This window comes from Perissodus microlepis, chromosome 3, assembly GCF_051167445.1.
Source record: "Perissodus microlepis isolate ML-2025 ecotype Zambia chromosome 3, ASM5116744v1, whole genome shotgun sequence".
Taxonomy (NCBI): domain Eukaryota; kingdom Metazoa; phylum Chordata; class Actinopteri; order Cichliformes; family Cichlidae; genus Perissodus; species Perissodus microlepis.
Genome location: NC_140463.1, coordinates 29921338 through 29939269, shown reverse-complemented (window position 1 = coordinate 29939269; position 17932 = coordinate 29921338). Strand labels below are relative to the sequence as shown.

The 17932-nt window shown below is 44.2% G+C and overlaps 12 non-coding genes across 12 annotated transcripts; all 12 read left to right on the top strand.

The window, feature by feature from the left end:
* The first annotated feature begins 1329 nt into the window (after window positions 1–1329).
* trnan-guu (transfer RNA asparagine (anticodon GUU)) lies at window positions 1330–1403 on the top strand. Its single transcript has one exon. It is a non-coding gene; the product is annotated as a tRNA-Asn (tRNA).
* Window positions 1404–1912: 509 nt separating this feature from the next.
* trnan-guu (transfer RNA asparagine (anticodon GUU)) lies at window positions 1913–1986 on the top strand. Its single transcript has one exon. It is a non-coding gene; the product is annotated as a tRNA-Asn (tRNA).
* Window positions 1987–2953: 967 nt separating this feature from the next.
* On the top strand, window positions 2954–3027 carry trnan-guu (transfer RNA asparagine (anticodon GUU)). The gene has a single exon. It is a non-coding gene; the product is annotated as a tRNA-Asn (tRNA).
* Window positions 3028–3554: 527 nt separating this feature from the next.
* On the top strand, window positions 3555–3628 carry trnan-guu (transfer RNA asparagine (anticodon GUU)). The gene has a single exon. It is a non-coding gene; the product is annotated as a tRNA-Asn (tRNA).
* Window positions 3629–7575: 3947 nt separating this feature from the next.
* Window positions 7576–7649, top strand: trnan-guu (transfer RNA asparagine (anticodon GUU)). Its single transcript has one exon. It is a non-coding gene; the product is annotated as a tRNA-Asn (tRNA).
* Window positions 7650–8158: 509 nt separating this feature from the next.
* Window positions 8159–8232, top strand: trnan-guu (transfer RNA asparagine (anticodon GUU)). The gene has a single exon. It is a non-coding gene; the product is annotated as a tRNA-Asn (tRNA).
* A 967-nt stretch (window positions 8233–9199) lies between these two features.
* trnan-guu (transfer RNA asparagine (anticodon GUU)) lies at window positions 9200–9273 on the top strand. The gene has a single exon. It is a non-coding gene; the product is annotated as a tRNA-Asn (tRNA).
* Window positions 9274–9800: 527 nt separating this feature from the next.
* Window positions 9801–9874, top strand: trnan-guu (transfer RNA asparagine (anticodon GUU)). The gene has a single exon. It is a non-coding gene; the product is annotated as a tRNA-Asn (tRNA).
* Window positions 9875–13821: 3947 nt separating this feature from the next.
* On the top strand, window positions 13822–13895 carry trnan-guu (transfer RNA asparagine (anticodon GUU)). The gene has a single exon. It is a non-coding gene; the product is annotated as a tRNA-Asn (tRNA).
* Window positions 13896–14378: 483 nt separating this feature from the next.
* On the top strand, window positions 14379–14452 carry trnan-guu (transfer RNA asparagine (anticodon GUU)). The gene has a single exon. It is a non-coding gene; the product is annotated as a tRNA-Asn (tRNA).
* Window positions 14453–15419: 967 nt separating this feature from the next.
* trnan-guu (transfer RNA asparagine (anticodon GUU)) lies at window positions 15420–15493 on the top strand. Its single transcript has one exon. It is a non-coding gene; the product is annotated as a tRNA-Asn (tRNA).
* A 527-nt stretch (window positions 15494–16020) lies between these two features.
* On the top strand, window positions 16021–16094 carry trnan-guu (transfer RNA asparagine (anticodon GUU)). The gene has a single exon. It is a non-coding gene; the product is annotated as a tRNA-Asn (tRNA).
* Window positions 16095–17932: the final 1838 nt, after the last annotated feature.

The window sequence follows — 17932 nt, the reverse complement described above, 5'->3', positions numbered from 1 at the left end:
TGGTTAAAAGATTCAAATTGTGACATGTTTTCTGCTGATTGATTAATACAAGTGATTACTGAATGAAAGAAAATTCCTTTTATGGGCTTTTAAACATGATCTTAACAATTTTAACATGTACCTGTGTTGTCCTGTCAGCTTGGTGGGTTATGAGTTGATTATATACTGAGAAAAAACAAAAAAAAGAGGGAGAGAAGGCTGACACAGGGCCTGGCCCGGTGTTTCTCCCCTCTCCGAATAACACAGCCAACACAACATCATTTTCCTGTTCGTCTGTTTTTGTTTTGTTTTTGTTTTGTTTTTGTTTTTTCTCTTTATGCTTGATTACAGGCTGCTTTGCCGAGGCTGACCTGGACTCCTGCTCTCCCCTCTACCATCTTTGCTCACTCCTCTACCATCTTTGATGTGACCCTGACCAAATGCTACAGCAGCTGGACCCACAACAACAACCTGAAAATGTCAACAGAGCTGCAGGAAAACGATCTCATGCAGCGGAGACGGAGAGCGTTAAATCCAAGGCCCGTTTCACTACACGGGGGAGATTTCCAGACAGCTTCAGCTAACAGAGCTCTGACGAGACGCCCATTAAGCCCAGATGAAAAGTGAGGCCGAGCAAAAGAATGCTGACCTTAACAACTCTGCATTAAAACTGTGCAGGACAGTGACTGACCAACACGGATGATCGGGCAGCAAAAAGGGCGTGCCAGAGACAGGAGGAGTAACTGAGGTCAGGAGGCACCTCAGAATGGACAAAAGCACCAGAAGAAAATAAGCTGAAGGCACAGGTGTCGGGGCTCGGCCAGGAGCTGACCTCTGAGAAGAGCCGGACAGCAGAGCTGCAGAAGGCCGTGGAGCAAAGCAAGGAAAACATCAATGGACTTCAATCTGACGTGTACGGAAAAGACTCTGAGGTTTCTGCCCTCAGTAAGAGCTCAAGGCATCAGAGCAAAAACTGAGCATGGCTCAGGAGGAGCTGGCTGCTAATCGAACCTATCAGTCAGGCTTAGAGTCCCAGACACAGGACTTGAAATCAGGCTGGAGCTTGCTGGAGCAGGAGGTCGCCAAACCTGATATGCATCAGGGTGGTGGTGTTGTTGTCCGCAACTGCATACTTACTGCCAAGCTCATTACCTACCAGTCACATATTTTAAACAATCAAGGCTGTATGGAGAGGAAGTACCAGAGCACCTCCAGACAGCCACCCGGTCCTCTCTCGACCCCCCTGCTTGGCTTTGCTCAGTGTCTGTGGCACAATCGTTCACCACACAACCAAAAACACCCTCCCGAATCCGCCGTCCTGTCTCGACACCTGTGGGTTGCGCGTTGTCTGTCTCTGTGGCGCAATCGGTTAGCGCGTTCGGCTGTTAACCGAAAGGTTGGTGGTTCAAGCCCACCCAAGGACGATGTCAGTGTTATTGCCAGGGAATTTAGAACGCTGCACAAACGTGCAGTGCAACTGTGATGTTGATTATACCATGTTATAACTAACCATGTTTTAACCAACCATGTTATAACCATGTTATAACCAACCATCTTATAACCAATCATGTTATAACCATGTTATAACCAACCATGTTATAACCAACCATGTTATAACCAGGATGGTCGTTTGATGAATGCAGTCGACCATTTTATCGAGGGTGATATGCATCTTTGGGGTGGTGTTGTTCGTCCGCAACTGCATACTTACTGCCAAGTTCATTACCTACTAGTCACATATTTTAAACAATCAAGGCGGTATGGAGAGGAAGTACCAGAGCACCTCCATCCAGGCACCGGGTCCTTTCTCGACGCCCCTGCTTGGCTTTACTCAGTCTCTGTTGCACAATCGTTTACCCCACAACCAAAAAGACCGGAACACCCTCCCCCAGTCCCCCGTCCAGTCTCGACACCTGTGGGTTGCGCGTTGTCAGTCTCTGTGGCGCAATCGGTTAGCGCGTTCGGCTGTTAACCGAAAGGTTGGTGGTTCAAGCCCACCCAGGGAAGATATCAATGTTATTGCCAGGTAATGCAGAACGCTGCACAAACGTGCAGTGCAACTGTGATGTTAGTAATACCATGTTTTAACCAGCCATGTTATAACCTTGTTATAATCAACCATGTTTTAACCAAGCATGTTTTAACCAACCATGTTTTAACCAATCATGTTATAACCATGTTATAACGATCCATGTTATATCCATGTTATAACCAACCATGTTATAACCAACCATCTTATAACCAAACATCGTATAACCAATTATGTTATAACCATGTTAAAACCAATCATGTTATAACCATGTTATAACCAACAATGTTATAACCATGTTTTAACCAAGCATGTTTTAACCAAGCATGTTTTAACCAATCATGTTATAACCATGTTATAACGATCCATGTTATAACCAACCATGTTATAACCAACCATCTTATAACCAACCATCGTATAACCAATCATGTTATAACCATGTTATAACCAATCATGTTATAACCATGTTATAACCAACCATGTTATAACCAATCATGTTATAACCAACCATGTTATAACCAGGACCGTCGTTTGATGAACGCAGTCGACCGTTTTATCGAGGGTGATATGCATCTTTGGGGTGGTGTTGTTCGTCCGCAACTGCATACTTACTGCCAAGTTCATTACCTACCAGTCACATATTTTAAACAATCAAGGCGGTATGGAGAGGAAGTACCAGAGCACCTCCATCCAGCCACCCCGTCCTCTCTCGACGCCCCTGCTTGGCTTTACTCAGTCTCTGTTGCACAATCGTTTACCCCACAACCAAAAAGGCCGGAATAACCTCCCGCAGTCCCCCGTCCAGTCTCGACACCTGTGGGTTGCGCGTTGTCAGTCTCTGTGGCGCAATCGGTTAGCGCGTTCGGCTGTTAACAACCAAAAAGACCGGAACACCCTCCCCCAGTCCCCCGTCCAGTCTTGACACCTGTGGATTGCCCGTTGTCAGTCTCTGTGGCGCAATCGGTTAGCGCGTTCGGCTGTTAACCGAAAGGTTGGTGGTTCAAGCCCACCCAGGGACGATATCAATGTTATTGCCAGGTAATGCAGAATGCTGCACAAACGTGCAGTGCAACTGCTTCCTCAGAAAGCACTGGTGTTGTTTCACAATAGCATCCATGCTAGACTCGGTTGTTTGATGATTGCAGTCAACCGTTTTATCAAGGGTGATATGCTTCTTTGGGGTGGTGTTTTTCTTCAGCAACTGCATACTTACTGCCAAGTTCATTACCTACCAGTCACATATTTTAAACAATCAAGGCGGTATGGAGAGGAAGTACCAGAGCACCTCAATCCAGCCACCCCGTCCTCTCTCGACGCCCCTGCTTGGCTTTACTCAGTCTCTGTTGCACAATCGTTTACCCCACAACCAAAAAGACCGGAACACCCTCCCGCAGTCCCCCGTCCAGTCTCGACACCTGTGGGTTGCGCGTTGTCAGTCTCTGTGGCGCAATCGGTTAGCGCGTTCGGCTGTTAACAACCAAAAAGACCGGAACACCCTCCCCCAGTCCCCCGTCCAGTCTCGACACCTGTGGGTTGCGCGTTGTCAGTCTCTGTGGCGCAATCGGTTAGCGCGTTCGGCTGTTAACCGAAAGGTTGGTGGTTCAAGCCCACCTAGGGACGATACCGCTGTTATTGCCAGGTAATGCAGAACGCTGCACAAACGTGCAGTGCAACTGTTATGTTGGTTATACCATGTTATAACCAAGCATGTTATAACCATGTTATAATCAACCATGTTTTAACCAAGCATGTTATAACCATGTTATAACCATCCATGTTATAACGATCCATGTTATAACCAATCATGTTATAACCATCTTATAACCAATCATGTTATAACCATGTTATAACCAACCATGTTATAACCAATCATGTTATAACCAACCATGTTATAACCAGGACCGTCGTTTGATGAACGCAGTCGACCGTTTTATCGAGGGTGATATGCATCTTTGGGGTGGTGTTGTTCGTCCGCAACTGCATACTTACTGCCAAGTTCATTACTGTCAGATTATAATATTATTTTATGTCATGTTAGACCCTTAATTAAAGATGGTGGACTGCTGATTGAAGTTAGAGCAGTTGGACTGCTGATTGAAGTTAAAGCAGTTGGACTGCTGATTGAAGTTAAAGCAGTTGGACTGCTGAGTGAATTTAGTTGGATAGGGAATTGGTCATTTTGTGGGTTAGAGTCCCCATTGGTCAGACAGGTTGGACCTGCGTCAGTCATACACTTGTTTTGGGGTGTTGACTGTTGTTTCAAAGTATTATAAATTTTTCAAGAACGGCAGTTGGACTGCTAAGAAGCGCATAGCCCGGAGGTTACGCTCCCTCCTGGCCGTGGACGCGCGACCTTGACCTGTCGGCGAACAGGGTTAGTTCAGTTTGGCTTAACTGTGGGGTACAGGGCATCCTGGAATAAGCTAGGAGTTAGAGTCTCCTTACCGTTTGGAACGGTATCTGCGCTTTTTTGGGCAGCAAAGGTTGGACCTTGGGTGTTGGACACTTTTAAATTGAGTTAGGGACTTTAGAGATGAGGCCAGAAACTGTTGGACAGATACTGGTTAATTGATCACAAAAAAGTTGGACTTTTTCGGTTGGACTGTTAACTTAAATTTGTCAAAATTGTGTAGGCGCTAAAGCTGTCAGGCCTGACAGTGGTTGTAAATATAAGACGTCTTTGTAATATAAAATAATAGAGCTGTGTGTGAGACTGTGTGTGAGACTGTGTGTGACGAGAGTGCGCTGCAGCGCTGCGAGCTATTTTTAGACGGTGTGTGAACATGCAAATGAGGTGGCTGCTGTGAAGCGCACAGAGGACTTTTGCTTCCGGTTTAGCGTGTTTTTTGAGTTTTATAATTGTGATTTGCAAATACTGTTAAAAACCTGTAAATAAGACGCTGATTTTGGTGATTATAATATTACAAATAAGGTTTTGAATGACTAGGGTGAATGTTTGATGTTTGGCTGGGTTTTGAAATAGAACAGACAAATCGTGCATGATTTAGACCGAGACTTCAGTCGGCAGAGTAAGATTGTGTGAGAAATACAGCTGTGATTTGTTTCAGTTTTGTGGTGTGAAGCAGGATTTATAAGATTTTTAAGTGACTCTTGGTTCAGTTCAATAATATAAGCGGTTACATCTGATTTACTGTTGGTTTGATCATAATATAGGGTGTGATCAAGCACGAATTTCAGCTGTGTGTGTGTGACAGGAACTCTGCATGCCCATAAAAGGCAAACTGCCTGACTGTGAGAAGTATGCACCGAGAGAGAGAGAGTAAAATCTAGTCAGATGAAGTAAGTGGATGTTTTCAGAAAAGAAATAGTAAGTGAAGGTTTTCAGAAAAGAAATAGTAAGTGGATGTTTTCAGAAAAGAAATAGTAAGTGAAGGTCTTCAGAAAAGAAATAGTAAGTGGATGTTTTCAGAAAAGAAATAGTAAGTGAAGGTTTTCAGAAAAGAAATAGTAAGTGGATGTTTTCAGAAAAGAAATAGTAAGTGGATGTTTTCAGAAAAGAAATAGTAAGTGAAGGTCTTCAGAAAAGAAATAGTAAGTGGATGTTTTCAGAAAAGAAATACTAAGTGAATGTTTTAGTGTGTTAATACAGGTGGATTTCTCTCAACCTGGAAACCTGAGTACAGCGGCAAAAGCATAAACAGAATTGGGACAACAGACAGGCCAAGCTTTGGCTCAAAAGTTTACAGCTTGACCTCACTTTGTCCCCACCCGGAAAATAAGCTTAAAGGACATCTTCTCCTCCAGTTATCGGTTACCATCACTGGAAATTTGCAGGCAAGTTTTTGACTGAATTGTTATTGGCACCATGTGTCCCTGAATCTCACAAGCAAGCTCTAACTCCTGGCTGTAGACATGGAATGCTGTTATTTAAGGTGGGGAATCAAAATTTGGGAAACAAAATAAAAACACACACACAACCAGAGAAATGTATGAGAAAGGCACGTGTTAGAGAAATGCCTCGTTTGAGAAAAAAGTTAAAATAACCCACCTACAAACGCACACACACGCAATGAAGAAACAGCTTACATTCATGAACACGTGAAGATTTTTCAGCAAGGTTAAAGCAGCGAAACTTAACATACACCTGTTGCTGAATGATAAAGTTTATCCACTACTAACAAATAAACTCTCTGGGTTGCAGGACAACAACTTAACTTCAAAAAAAAAAAAAAAAGAGACACTGGTCTGACCAACCAGTGATGACACGACAAATTTAGTGGTTAAAAGATTCAAATTGTGACATGTTTTCTGCTGATTGATTAATACAAGTGATTACTGAATGAAAGAAAATTCCTTTTATGGGCTTTTAAACATGATCTTAACAATTTTAACATGTACCTGTGTTGTCCTGTCAGCTTGGTGGGTTATGAGTTGATTATATACTGAGAAAAAACAAAAAAAAGAGGGAGAGAAGGCTGACACAGGGCCTGGCCCGGTGTTTCTCCCCTCTCCGAATAACACAGCCAACACAACATCATTTTCCTGTTCGTCTGTTTTAGTTTTGTTTTTGTTTTTGTTTTGTTTTTTCTTTTTATGCTTGATTACAGGCTGCTTTGCCGAGGCTGACCTGGACTCCTGCTCTCCCCTCTACCATCTTTGCTCACTCCTCTACCATCTTTGATGTGACCCTGACCAAATGCTACAGCAGCTGGACCCACAACAACAACCTGAAAATGTCAACAGAGCTGCAGGAAAACGATCTCATGCAGCGGAGACGGAGAGCGTTAAATCCAAGGCCCGTTTCACTACACGGGGGAGATTTCCAGACAGCTTCAGCTAACAGAGCTCTGACGAGACGCCCATTAAGCCCAGATGAAAAGTGAGGCCGAGCAAAAGAATGCTGACCTTAACAACTCTGCATTAAAACTGTGCAGGACAGTGACTGACCAACACGGATGATCGGGCAGCAAAAAGGGCGTGCCAGAGACAGGAGGAGTAACTGAGGTCAGGAGGCACCTCAGAATGGACAAAAGCACCAGAAGAAAATAAGCTGAAGGCACAGGTGTCGGGGCTCGGCCAGGAGCTGACCTCTGAGAAGAGCCGGACAGCAGAGCTGCAGAAGGCCGTGGAGCAAAGCAAGGAAAACATCAATGGACTTCAATCTGACGTGTACGGAAAAGACTCTGAGGTTTCTGCCCTCAGTAAGAGCTCAAGGCATCAGAGCAAAAACTGAGCATGGCTCAGGAGGAGCTGGCTGCTAATCGAACCTATCAGTCAGGCTTAGAGTCCCAGACACAGGACTTGAAATCAGGCTGGAGCTTGCTGGAGCAGGAGGTCGCCAAACCTGATATGCATCAGGGTGGTGGTGTTGTTGTCCGCAACTGCATACTTACTGCCAAGCTCATTACCTACCAGTCACATATTTTAAACAATCAAGGCTGTATGGAGAGGAAGTACCAGAGCACCTCCAGACAGCCACCCGGTCCTCTCTCGACCCCCCTGCTTGGCTTTGCTCAGTGTCTGTGGCACAATCGTTCACCACACAACCAAAAACACCCTCCCGAATCCGCCGTCCTGTCTCGACACCTGTGGGTTGCGCGTTGTCTGTCTCTGTGGCGCAATCGGTTAGCGCGTTCGGCTGTTAACCGAAAGGTTGGTGGTTCAAGCCCACCCAAGGACGATGTCAGTGTTATTGCCAGGGAATTTAGAACGCTGCACAAACGTGCAGTGCAACTGTGATGTTGATTATACCATGTTATAACTAACCATGTTTTAACCAACCATGTTATAACCATGTTATAACCAACCATCTTATAACCAATCATGTTATAACCATGTTATAACCAACCATGTTATAACCAACCATGTTATAACCAGGATGGTCGTTTGATGAATGCAGTCGACCATTTTATCGAGGGTGATATGCATCTTTGGGGTGGTGTTGTTCGTCCGCAACTGCATACTTACTGCCAAGTTCATTACCTACTAGTCACATATTTTAAACAATCAAGGCGGTATGGAGAGGAAGTACCAGAGCACCTCCATCCAGGCACCGGGTCCTTTCTCGACGCCCCTGCTTGGCTTTACTCAGTCTCTGTTGCACAATCGTTTACCCCACAACCAAAAAGACCGGAACACCCTCCCCCAGTCCCCCGTCCAGTCTCGACACCTGTGGGTTGCGCGTTGTCAGTCTCTGTGGCGCAATCGGTTAGCGCGTTCGGCTGTTAACCGAAAGGTTGGTGGTTCAAGCCCACCCAGGGAAGATATCAATGTTATTGCCAGGTAATGCAGAACGCTGCACAAACGTGCAGTGCAACTGTGATGTTAGTAATACCATGTTTTAACCAGCCATGTTATAACCTTGTTATAATCAACCATGTTTTAACCAAGCATGTTTTAACCAACCATGTTTTAACCAATCATGTTATAACCATGTTATAACGATCCATGTTATATCCATGTTATAACCAACCATGTTATAACCAACCATCTTATAACCAAACATCGTATAACCAATTATGTTATAACCATGTTAAAACCAATCATGTTATAACCATGTTATAACCAACAATGTTATAACCATGTTTTAACCAAGCATGTTTTAACCAAGCATGTTTTAACCAATCATGTTATAACCATGTTATAACGATCCATGTTATAACCAACCATGTTATAACCAACCATCTTATAACCAACCATCGTATAACCAATCATGTTATAACCATGTTATAACCAATCATGTTATAACCATGTTATAACCAACCATGTTATAACCAATCATGTTATAACCAACCATGTTATAACCAGGACCGTCGTTTGATGAACGCAGTCGACCGTTTTATCGAGGGTGATATGCATCTTTGGGGTGGTGTTGTTCGTCCGCAACTGCATACTTACTGCCAAGTTCATTACCTACCAGTCACATATTTTAAACAATCAAGGCGGTATGGAGAGGAAGTACCAGAGCACCTCCATCCAGCCACCCCGTCCTCTCTCGACGCCCCTGCTTGGCTTTACTCAGTCTCTGTTGCACAATCGTTTACCCCACAACCAAAAAGGCCGGAATAACCTCCCGCAGTCCCCCGTCCAGTCTCGACACCTGTGGGTTGCGCGTTGTCAGTCTCTGTGGCGCAATCGGTTAGCGCGTTCGGCTGTTAACAACCAAAAAGACCGGAACACCCTCCCCCAGTCCCCCGTCCAGTCTTGACACCTGTGGATTGCCCGTTGTCAGTCTCTGTGGCGCAATCGGTTAGCGCGTTCGGCTGTTAACCGAAAGGTTGGTGGTTCAAGCCCACCCAGGGACGATATCAATGTTATTGCCAGGTAATGCAGAATGCTGCACAAACGTGCAGTGCAACTGCTTCCTCAGAAAGCACTGGTGTTGTTTCACAATAGCATCCATGCTAGACTCGGTTGTTTGATGATTGCAGTCAACCGTTTTATCAAGGGTGATATGCTTCTTTGGGGTGGTGTTTTTCTTCAGCAACTGCATACTTACTGCCAAGTTCATTACCTACCAGTCACATATTTTAAACAATCAAGGCGGTATGGAGAGGAAGTACCAGAGCACCTCAATCCAGCCACCCCGTCCTCTCTCGACGCCCCTGCTTGGCTTTACTCAGTCTCTGTTGCACAATCGTTTACCCCACAACCAAAAAGACCGGAACACCCTCCCGCAGTCCCCCGTCCAGTCTCGACACCTGTGGGTTGCGCGTTGTCAGTCTCTGTGGCGCAATCGGTTAGCGCGTTCGGCTGTTAACAACCAAAAAGACCGGAACACCCTCCCCCAGTCCCCCGTCCAGTCTCGACACCTGTGGGTTGCGCGTTGTCAGTCTCTGTGGCGCAATCGGTTAGCGCGTTCGGCTGTTAACCGAAAGGTTGGTGGTTCAAGCCCACCTAGGGACGATACCGCTGTTATTGCCAGGTAATGCAGAACGCTGCACAAACGTGCAGTGCAACTGTTATGTTGGTTATACCATGTTATAACCAAGCATGTTATAACCATGTTATAATCAACCATGTTTTAACCAAGCATGTTATAACCATGTTATAACCATCCATGTTATAACGATCCATGTTATAACCAATCATGTTATAACCATCTTATAACCAATCATGTTATAACCATGTTATAACCAACCATGTTATAACCAATCATGTTATAACCAACCATGTTATAACCAGGACCGTCGTTTGATGAACGCAGTCGACCGTTTTATCGAGGGTGATATGCATCTTTGGGGTGGTGTTGTTCGTCCGCAACTGCATACTTACTGCCAAGTTCATTACTGTCAGATTATAATATTATTTTATGTCATGTTAGACCCTTAATTAAAGATGGTGGACTGCTGATTGAAGTTAGAGCAGTTGGACTGCTGATTGAAGTTAAAGCAGTTGGACTGCTGATTGAAGTTAAAGCAGTTGGACTGCTGAGTGAATTTAGTTGGATAGGGAATTGGTCATTTTGTGGGTTAGAGTCCCCATTGGTCAGACAGGTTGGACCTGCGTCAGTCATACACTTGTTTTGGGGTGTTGACTGTTGTTTCAAAGTATTATAAATTTTTCAAGAACGGCAGTTGGACTGCTAAGAAGCGCATAGCCCGGAGGTTACGCTCCCTCCTGGCCGTGGACGCGCGACCTTGACCTGTCGGCGAACAGGGTTAGTTCAGTTTGGCTTAACTGTGGGGTACAGGGCATCCTGGAATAAGCTAGGAGTTAGAGTCTCCTTACCGTTTGGAACGGTATCTGCGCTTTTTTGGGCAGCAAAGGTTGGACCTTGGGTGTTGGACACTTTTAAATTGAGTTAGGGACTTTAGAGATGAGGCCAGAAACTGTTGGACAGATACTGGTTAATTGATCACAAAAAAGTTGGACTTTTTCGGTTGGACTGTTAACTTAAATTTGTCAAAATTGTGTAGGCGCTAAAGCTGTCAGGCCTGACAGTGGTTGTAAATATAAGACGTCTTTGTAATATAAAATAATAGAGCTGTGTGTGAGACTGTGTGTGAGACTGTGTGTGACGAGAGTGCGCTGCAGCGCTGCGAGCTATTTTTAGACGGTGTGTGAACATGCAAATGAGGTGGCTGCTGTGAAGCGCACAGAGGACTTTTGCTTCCGGTTTAGCGTGTTTTTTGAGTTTTATAATTGTGATTTGCAAATACTGTTAAAAACCTGTAAATAAGACGCTGATTTTGGTGATTATAATATTACAAATAAGGTTTTGAATGACTAGGGTGAATGTTTGATGTTTGGCTGGGTTTTGAAATAGAACAGACAAATCGTGCATGATTTAGACCGAGACTTCAGTCGGCAGAGTAAGATTGTGTGAGAAATACAGCTGTGATTTGTTTCAGTTTTGTGGTGTGAAGCAGGATTTATAAGATTTTTAAGTGACTCTTGGTTCAGTTCAATAATATAAGCGGTTACATCTGATTTACTGTTGGTTTGATCATAATATAGGGTGTGATCAAGCACGAATTTCAGCTGTGTGTGTGTGACAGGAACTCTGCATGCCCATAAAAGGCAAACTGCCTGACTGTGAGAAGTATGCACCGAGAGAGAGAGAGTAAAATCTAGTCAGATGAAGTAAGTGGATGTTTTCAGAAAAGAAATAGTAAGTGAAGGTTTTCAGAAAAGAAATAGTAAGTGGATGTTTTCAGAAAAGAAATAGTAAGTGAAGGTCTTCAGAAAAGAAATAGTAAGTGGATGTTTTCAGAAAAGAAATAGTAAGTGAAGGTTTTCAGAAAAGAAATAGTAAGTGGATGTTTTCAGAAAAGAAATAGTAAGTGGATGTTTTCAGAAAAGAAATAGTAAGTGAAGGTCTTCAGAAAAGAAATAGTAAGTGGATGTTTTCAGAAAAGAAATACTAAGTGAATGTTTTAGTGTGTTAATACAGGTGGATTTCTCTCAACCTGGAAACCTGAGTACAGCGGCAAAAGCATAAACAGAATTGGGACAACAGACAGGCCAAGCTTTGGCTCAAAAGTTTACAGCTTGACCTCACTTTGTCCCCACCCGGAAAATAAGCTTAAAGGACATCTTCTCCTCCAGTTATCGGTTACCATCACTGGAAATTTGCAGGCAAGTTTTTGACTGAATTGTTATTGGCACCATGTGTCCCTGAATCTCACAAGCAAGCTCTAACTCCTGGCTGTAGACATGGAATGCTGTTATTTAAGGTGGGGAATCAAAATTTGGGAAACAAAATAAAAACACACACACAACCAGAGAAATGTATGAGAAAGGCACGTGTTAGAGAAATGCCTCGTTTGAGAAAAAAGTTAAAATAACCCACCTACAAACGCACACACACGCAATGAAGAAACAGCTTACATTCATGAACACGTGAAGATTTTTCAGCAAGGTTAAAGCAGCGAAACTTAACATACACCTGTTGCTGAATGATAAAGTTTATCCACTACTAACAAATAAACTCTCTGGGTTGCAGGACAACAACTTAACTTCAAAAAAAAAAAAAAAAGAGACACTGGTCTGACCAACCAGTGATGACACGACAAATTTAGTGGTTAAAAGATTCAAATTGTGACATGTTTTCTGCTGATTGATTAATACAAGTGATTACTGAATGAAAGAAAATTCCTTTTATGGGCTTTTAAACATGATCTTAACAATTTTAACATGTACCTGTGTTGTCCTGTCAGCTTGGTGGGTTATGAGTTGATTATATACTGAGAAAAAACAAAAAAAAGAGGGAGAGAAGGCTGACACAGGGCCTGGCCCGGTGTTTCTCCCCTCTCCGAATAACACAGCCAACACAACATCATTTTCCTGTTCGTCTGTTTTTGTTTTGTTTTTGTTTTGTTTTTGTTTTTTCTCTTTATGCTTGATTACAGGCTGCTTTGCCGAGGCTGACCTGGACTCCTGCTCTCCCCTCTACCATCTTTGCTCACTCCTCTACCATCTTTGATGTGACCCTGACCAAATGCTACAGCAGCTGGACCCACAACAACAACCTGAAAATGTCAACAGAGCTGCAGGAAAACGATCTCATGCAGCGGAGACGGAGAGCGTTAAATCCAAGGCCCGTTTCACTACACGGGGGAGATTTCCAGACAGCTTCAGCTAACAGAGCTCTGACGAGACGCCCATTAAGCCCAGATGAAAAGTGAGGCCGAGCAAAAGAATGCTGACCTTAACAACTCTGCATTAAAACTGTGCAGGACAGTGACTGACCAACACGGATGATCGGGCAGCAAAAAGGGCGTGCCAGAGACAGGAGGAGTAACTGAGGTCAGGAGGCACCTCAGAATGGACAAAAGCACCAGAAGAAAATAAGCTGAAGGCACAGGTGTCGGGGCTCGGCCAGGAGCTGACCTCTGAGAAGAGCCGGACAGCAGAGCTGCAGAAGGCCGTGGAGCAAAGCAAGGAAAACATCAATGGACTTCAATCTGACGTGTACGGAAAAGACTCTGAGGTTTCTGCCCTCAGTAAGAGCTCAAGGCATCAGAGCAAAAACTGAGCATGGCTCAGGAGGAGCTGGCTGCTAATCGAACCTATCAGTCAGGCTTAGAGTCCCAGACACAGGACTTGAAATCAGGCTGGAGCTTGCTGGAGCAGGAGGTCGCCAAACCTGATATGCATCAGGGTGGTGGTGTTGTTGTCCGCAACTGCATACTTACTGCCAAGCTCATTACCTACCAGTCACATATTTTAAACAATCAAGGCTGTATGGAGAGGAAGTACCAGAGCACCTCCAGACAGCCACCCGGTCCTCTCTCGACCCCCCTGCTTGGCTTTGCTCAGTGTCTGTGGCACAATCGTTCACCACACAACCAAAAACACCCTCCCGAATCCGCCGTCCTGTCTCGACACCTGTGGGTTGCGCGTTGTCTGTCTCTGTGGCGCAATCGGTTAGCGCGTTCGGCTGTTAACCGAAAGGTTGGTGGTTCAAGCCCACCCAAGGACGATGTCAGTGTTATTGCCAGGGAATTTAGAACGCTGCACAAACGTGCAGTGCAACTGTGATGTTGATTATACCATGTTATAACTAACCATGTTTTAACCAACCATCTTATAACCAATCATGTTATAACCATGTTATAACCAACCATGTTATAACCAACCATGTTATAACCAGGATGGTCGTTTGATGAATGCAGTCGACCATTTTATCGAGGGTGATATGCATCTTTGGGGTGGTGTTGTTCGTCCGCAACTGCATACTTACTGCCAAGTTCATTACCTACTAGTCACATATTTTAAACAATCAAGGCGGTATGGAGAGGAAGTACCAGAGCACCTCCATCCAGGCACCGGGTCCTTTCTCGACGCCCCTGCTTGGCTTTACTCAGTCTCTGTTGCACAATCGTTTACCCCACAACCAAAAAGACCGGAACACCCTCCCCCAGTCCCCCGTCCAGTCTCGACACCTGTGGGTTGCGCGTTGTCAGTCTCTGTGGCGCAATCGGTTAGCGCGTTCGGCTGTTAACCGAAAGGTTGGTGGTTCAAGCCCACCCAGGGAAGATATCAATGTTATTGCCAGGTAATGCAGAACGCTGCACAAACGTGCAGTGCAACTGTGATGTTAGTAATACCATGTTTTAACCAGCCATGTTATAACCTTGTTATAATCAACCATGTTTTAACCAAGCATGTTTTAACCAACCATGTTTTAACCAATCATGTTATAACCATGTTATAACGATCCATGTTATATCCATGTTATAACCAACCATGTTATAACCAACCATCTTATAACCAAACATCGTATAACCAATTATGTTATAACCATGTTAAAACCAATCATGTTATAACCATGTTATAACCAACAATGTTATAACCATGTTTTAACCAAGCATGTTTTAACCAAGCATGTTTTAACCAATCATGTTATAACCATGTTATAACGATCCATGTTATAACCAACCATGTTATAACCAACCATCTTATAACCAACCATCGTATAACCAATCATGTTATAACCATGTTATAACCAATCATGTTATAACCATGTTATAACCAACCATGTTATAACCAATCATGTTATAACCAACCATGTTATAACCAGGACCGTCGTTTGATGAACGCAGTCGACCGTTTTATCGAGGGTGATATGCATCTTTGGGGTGGTGTTGTTCGTCCGCAACTGCATACTTACTGCCAAGTTCATTACCTACCAGTCACATATTTTAAACAATCAAGGCGGTATGGAGAGGAAGTACCAGAGCACCTCCATCCAGCCACCCCGTCCTCTCTCGACGCCCCTGCTTGGCTTTACTCAGTCTCTGTTGCACAATCGTTTACCCCACAACCAAAAAGGCCGGAATAACCTCCCGCAGTCCCCCGTCCAGTCTCGACACCTGTGGGTTGCGCGTTGTCAGTCTCTGTGGCGCAATCGGTTAGCGCGTTCGGCTGTTAACAACCAAAAAGACCGGAACACCCTCCCCCAGTCCCCCGTCCAGTCTTGACACCTGTGGATTGCCCGTTGTCAGTCTCTGTGGCGCAATCGGTTAGCGCGTTCGGCTGTTAACCGAAAGGTTGGTGGTTCAAGCCCACCCAGGGACGATATCAATGTTATTGCCAGGTAATGCAGAATGCTGCACAAACGTGCAGTGCAACTGCTTCCTCAGAAAGCACTGGTGTTGTTTCACAATAGCATCCATGCTAGACTCGGTTGTTTGATGATTGCAGTCAACCGTTTTATCAAGGGTGATATGCTTCTTTGGGGTGGTGTTTTTCTTCAGCAACTGCATACTTACTGCCAAGTTCATTACCTACCAGTCACATATTTTAAACAATCAAGGCGGTATGGAGAGGAAGTACCAGAGCACCTCAATCCAGCCACCCCGTCCTCTCTCGACGCCCCTGCTTGGCTTTACTCAGTCTCTGTTGCACAATCGTTTACCCCACAACCAAAAAGACCGGAACACCCTCCCGCAGTCCCCCGTCCAGTCTCGACACCTGTGGGTTGCGCGTTGTCAGTCTCTGTGGCGCAATCGGTTAGCGCGTTCGGCTGTTAACAACCAAAAAGACCGGAACACCCTCCCCCAGTCCCCCGTCCAGTCTCGACACCTGTGGGTTGCGCGTTGTCAGTCTCTGTGGCGCAATCGGTTAGCGCGTTCGGCTGTTAACCGAAAGGTTGGTGGTTCAAGCCCACCTAGGGACGATACCGCTGTTATTGCCAGGTAATGCAGAACGCTGCACAAACGTGCAGTGCAACTGTTATGTTGGTTATACCATGTTATAACCATGTTATAATCAACCATGTTTTAACCAAGCATGTTATAACCATGTTATAACCATCCATGTTATAACGATCCATGTTATAACCAATCATGTTATAACCATCTTATAACCAATCATGTTATAACCATGTTATAACCAACCATGTTATAACCAATCATGTTATAACCAACCATGTTATAACCAGGACCGTCGTTTGATGAACGCAGTCGACCGTTTTATCGAGGGTGATATGCATCTTTGGGGTGGTGTTGTTCGTCCGCAACTGCATACTTACTGCCAAGTTCATTACTGTCAGATTATAATATTATTTTATGTCATGTTAGACCCTTAATTAAAGATGGTGGACTGCTGATTGAAGTTAGAGCAGTTGGACTGCTGATTGAAGTTAAAGCAGTTGGACTGCTGATTGAAGTTAAAGCAGTTGGACTGCTGAGTGAATTTAGTTGGATAGGGAATTGGTCATTTTGTGGGTTAGAGTCCCCATTGGTCAGACAGGTTGGACCTGCGTCAGTCATACACTTGTTTTGGGGTGTTGACTGTTGTTTCAAAGTATTATAAATTTTTCAAGAACGGCAGTTGGACTGCTAAGAAGCGCATAGCCCGGAGGTTACGCTCCCTCCTGGCCGTGGACGCGCGACCTTGACCTGTCGGCGAACAGGGTTAGTTCAGTTTGGCTTAACTGTGGGGTACAGGGCATCCTGGAATAAGCTAGGAGTTAGAGTCTCCTTACCGTTTGGAACGGTATCTGCGCTTTTTTGGGCAGCAAAGGTTGGACCTTGGGTGTTGGACACTTTTAAATTGAGTTAGGGACTTTAGAGATGAGGCCAGAAACTGTTGGACAGATACTGGTTAATTGATCACAAAAAAGTTGGACTTTTTCGGTTGGACTGTTAACTTAAATTTGTCAAAATTGTGTAGGCGCTAAAGCTGTCAGGCCTGACAGTGGTTGTAAATATAAGACGTCTTTGTAATATAAAATAATAGAGCTGTGTGTGAGACTGTGTGTGAGACTGTGTGTGACGAGAGTGCGCTGCAGCGCTGCGAGCTATTTTTAGACGGTGTGTGAACATGCAAATGAGGTGGCTGCTGTGAAGCGCACAGAGGACTTTTGCTTCCGGTTTAGCGTGTTTTTTGAGTTTTATAATTGTGATTTGCAAATACTGTTAAAAACCTGTAAATAAGACGCTGATTTTGGTGATTATAATATTACAAATAAGGTTTTGAATGACTAGGGTGAATGTTTGATGTTTGGCTGGGTTTTGAAATAGAACAGACAAATCGTGCATGATTTAGACCGAGACTTCAGTCGGCAGAGTAAGATTGTGTGAGAAATACAGCTGTGATTTGTTTCAGTTTTGTGGTGTGAAGCAGGATTTATAAGATTTTTAAGTGACTCTTGGTTCAGTTCAATAATATAAGCGGTTACATCTGATTTACTGTTGGTTTGATCATAATATAGGGTGTGATCAAGCACGAATTTCAGCTGTGTGTGTGTGACAGGAACTCTGCATGCCCATAAAAGGCAAACTGCCTGACTGTGAGAAGTATGCACCGAGAGAGAGAGAGTAAAATCTAGTCAGATGAAGTAAGTGGATGTTTTCAGAAAAGAAATAGTAAGTGAAGGTTTTCAGAAAAGAAATAGTAAGTGGATGTTTTCAGAAAAGAAATAGTAAGTGAAGGTCTTCAGAAAAGAAATAGTAAGTGGATGTTTTCAGAAAAGAAATAGTAAGTGAAGGTTTTCAGAAAAGAAATAGTAAG